This window comes from Aplysia californica, unplaced genomic scaffold (assembly GCF_000002075.1).
Source record: "Aplysia californica isolate F4 #8 unplaced genomic scaffold, AplCal3.0 scaffold00558, whole genome shotgun sequence".
NCBI classification, from domain to species: Eukaryota; Metazoa; Mollusca; class Gastropoda; order Aplysiida; family Aplysiidae; genus Aplysia; species Aplysia californica.
This window is the reverse complement of record NW_004797828.1, coordinates 70976-75592: the sequence shown is the minus strand read 5'-3', so window position 1 is coordinate 75592 and position 4617 is coordinate 70976.

Here is a 4617-nt window from a genome sequence, read left to right as displayed (position 1 = left end):
ACAGACAGACAGACAGACAGACAGACAGACAGACAGACAGACAGACAGACAGACAAACAGACAGACAGACAGACAGTTGAGAGAAGTATAAACCCAAAAGATGTTTTGTTATCTTTTGGTGCGTCATTTTGTCATTTTGTTTGTTTGGACATTTTATTTGGGAGTGCTGACTCAACTGGGCCTAAAAAGAAAGGAGAGAGGAAAAAAATGAAAAGAAATACAGACACATTATCCAGACGAGATTTTGTTTTGTTTTGATTTGTGTTTGTTTTACGAAAAGAGGGGTAGGGATTATAACTTGGGCGGGTAGATAAAAGGCGCGAGAAGCAGTCCTGGCGTTTGAGAAGGGTTATAATGTTTGTCTCGAGCAATTGGATCAGGTTACTAGAACCATTTTGTTGTTTGAATAATATCGTTTCTTCATACCTGTTGTTTCAATATCACTCTTTTTGCCAAGGCAATATATTCGCTTAAGGTCCGAAACCCCCACCCCACCCTCCCCATTCCTAACCCACCTCAAAGGCAAATTTTCAGAAAAGAAATATAGACTCTTTAATCTCATAGAGTGGGGATCCATTTCGAAATAATATGTTTTCTGTCACGTTCGACGATGTTCTCCAGGAAATTACCCTACCCCCCCCCCCAACAACAACAAAAACAACCCCAACAACAACAACAAAACAAAGAACAACAACAACAACAACAAACGAACAATCAACCAAACAAAACAAACGAAACAAAAACACCAAGAAAATCTCAAGCTGTTGAATACGTACGCTAGATAAGATGACCCGCATCCTCTTTGCCCTACCCATGTTTAAAGACATAACAAATATATGTCATACTCCAAAATGCCCAAGACTGATTAGATGAGAAGAAAAAAATATACTTCAAAATGCCCAAGACTGATTAGATGAGAAGAAAAAAATATACTTCAACATACTCACCTAAGCCATTCTTACTAGATTCTAGTTCTCAGACTCCGATTCACTATATAGCGTACGACAGGCACGAACAGAAGGAGACAGCGTAATGATATTATAAGTGGCTCCCTTTGTTTTTGATCTCTCACCTTTAGTCTGGAGTTCTCCGCGATAAACACTCAAAAGGGTCTGGGCCCCTCTCAATAATGTAAACAGTGACAACGCTCAGATGCGGGGAGTACCCGGCAGAAAGAATAGCTCTTAGGGTTGGGAAAGATGTCAAGGGTTACGGTTAAAGGGATCTGGGTGGGGCACCTGGTGGTATCGTTGTGTCTTTTTCGCTCACACACACAATTACGTTGACTTTCTCTCAGAAGGGAATGGCATCATCCCAGTCTTGTCCTCTTCCGGACAGGTTAGTATTTTGTCTCTTCAAAGTTGGGGATTGTGTTTGTATTTCTACTTATGAAATCGAAAAGCCAAGACATTAAATTATTATTACAGTGGGTGTATTCATTTTCTTCACCTATCAGATTAGAAACTTTACAATCTAATACTTATCTTTTCCTTATATTTCCATTTCTCTGCTTGAGATTGCCGATATACGTGTAATTTCAATGTGTTTCTATGTGTAAGTGTAAATGTATTGGTTTAACACGCCCATTTACACTGGTGGATTATATAAGAGGCGGGACTTCCAAATTTAACGCCCGTCTTCGTTACGCCTTAAATAGTCCACAAAACGACCCCCAGTTCAATATCGTCATTCTGGGATTCGAACCAGGGCCATCTGTTCCGAAGTCCGACAATATACCAACAGAGATAAAGGAGCGACCGATGTGGTTCTCTGAATAAAAACTAAACTAAACAAAATGTTAAAAATCACGGCAGTCTTTTAAAGACGAGGACATGAACTCAAAATGAACAGATGCAAAGGAATTGTTTCTGTGTTTGTGACAATGATCTACTGATCGGCTCAAGATAGAAGTTCCATCCTCAGGTTACTTCAAGAATGAACGGTGTTTCTTTTTTCTTTAAACATTTTATAAATAAATACTTTTAATGCAAAAGAGTTCCTTCTGCGGGGCCCCACTTATTGGCTCTACTTCTCTTTATCATGTTGCGGTTTTTATTAGTCTGCCTCGCATTTCCAGCACCAAATGACCTTTACCGTTTCGATGTGTTTGTCTTCAGCTCCAACAATAAATATCTGAGAAATGTCCAAATCTTTTCCTGCGTAGTGTCAGTCTTCATAAGCCGATCGCCCCTGTTGACTTGTTGGGTATAAACGTCAAACGATATTGTCATTTCATTTAAGCTTTTCTCTTCCTTTGACACATTGTTCTGCGATTTCGATGTCTTTCACCAGATAAGGGGTCTATAAACTATCCTTTTTCTGCTTCTTATTCACCTAATTGACTCAATACATCAGCTCCCGTCCACGTCACAGCAACCCACCTATTGCCACTCGGGCAGCCTTTCCTTTTTCTTATAAACGACCTTATCTTTATGTGGATCTCATATCACCATTCAATTTACATCTATCTTCTACGGAACATTACAGCAACTGCAGCAAACCTGCACTTATCACTACATGGCATTGGACAGAAGGGCGAGAGCCCAGATGTTGCTGGATCGATAACAACAACAACAACAACAACAACATCTATCTATCTATCTATCTATCTATCTATCTATCCCTCTATCTATCTATCTATCTATATATCTATCTATCTATCTATCTATCTATCTATCTATCTATCTATCTATCTATCTATCTAATCAGTCTTATCGTCTAACCAATATAATGTATGCCAAACAGTTAAGTTTCACATTTTGAGAGTGAGAAGTGTGATGTCAATACAGAATTGAAACAACACTTCCAGATGATCCAATGCGATATTGCCAACACAATATACCAGGCTACACAAACCACAGGCCTAAAAAACAACAACAGCAACAACAACAACAACAACAACAACAACAACAACAACAACAACATAAACAACATAAACAACAACAACACACACATACATACATACATACATACATACATACATACATACATACATACATACATACATACATACATACATACATACTGAAACACACACATACTGACACACATACACATACTGACACATACACACACATGATGTTTGATGTTGTTCGTCCTTCGCATATGAAGATGACCCTGACTTCACAAATTGGTCTGTTGACGGTTACTGTGAGTCATACACATACTGACACCCACACATGCACACACTTACACACACATACACACACACACACAAACACACACCACATACACAAACACAAACACATCAAATATCACGCACAAAATATATATCATACACCTTCAAAACGATCACGAACCCTCTCGTAATATATTATACCACCTTCTGGTAGAATATTATTAATCCTCTTTTCCTTTGTTGCCCAAACACAGCATGCCATACACAACACAAATCATATGCACATACGCTTGCAAGGCACATATTCATGTCATGCGACAAATCCCCTCTGTGGCTCGATTCCTCGCCAGATTGGGGGAAGACTGCACGTGACCATACATGTTTCCAGCCAATCAGAGGAGGCGTCTAGGGACCAGGCATTTTCGGGTATTTGAAGTGAGTGTTGGGGGCGATACATGTGGGCAATGTATGAGATGAGCAGATAGGGTGGTCATGGTGGTGCAAAAAGAGAAAATAGTTCCGGTGTATGATGGACGAGAAAGAATTGAATGTATATATTTCTGTGTCTCTCGTTTTCTCTTTCTGTCTGACTCCTCTCTCCACACACACACACACACACACACACTCTCTCTCTCTCTCTCTCTCTCTCTCTCTCTCTCTCTCTCTCTCTCTCTCTTTCTTTCTTTCTCTTTCTCTTTCTCTTTCTCTTTCTCTCTCTCTCTCTCTCTCTCTCTCTCTCTCTCTCTGTAGATACATACAACCATACGCACACACATATGCATACACATTTGACATTATATATATATTATCTATTATCTATTTCTGGTGGCCAAATTTTGCTATTCAAAAGCTTTTTAATGGCTGCATCGATCGACATATGGTTTTCGCCTAAAGATTTTTAAAAATATTCTTCAGATCATGACGCCCTTCGTTTTTTCAGTTATGAGACAGTTTTGCTGCAAAAAGCAAAATTTCTTTATTTCGCCGATCGCTTTTGTAGACCGACGCTTCTGTCTCTGTAATTTTAGAAAATCCTCCAGGTTTATTTATTTCAAGTCGTACTTCCGTTCAATACGATCGCGCATTGTCGCGCAATACTGAGCACTATTTTAAGTGTGAGACCCGTATAGATCTAGCCTCATGTTTTCTTTTACTTGGTGCTAAATTCGACTGTGATCCTTTGGTTTGATGCCCATCATCGTTTTTTCCGGACTCCTTTGTCAAATTCTTTTTCTTGCTACTGGGAACAACGTCAACAGGTCTTAGACAAGAATCTAAATCTAGATCTAGATCTAGATAGCGCCTGACCATGCCGAAAAGAAAACGACGTTCTGTAGTTGGAACCCCTCACGCTCGCAAAGGTCGAGGTAGTAGGCCAATGACTTTCAGTTGAGGTAAATGTACCGATCATCCCTTTCATCGAAAGGGGGCCTAGCTAGTATAATATATATATATATAACTGGAATTTTGTATATATACAAATATTACATGTATATGTA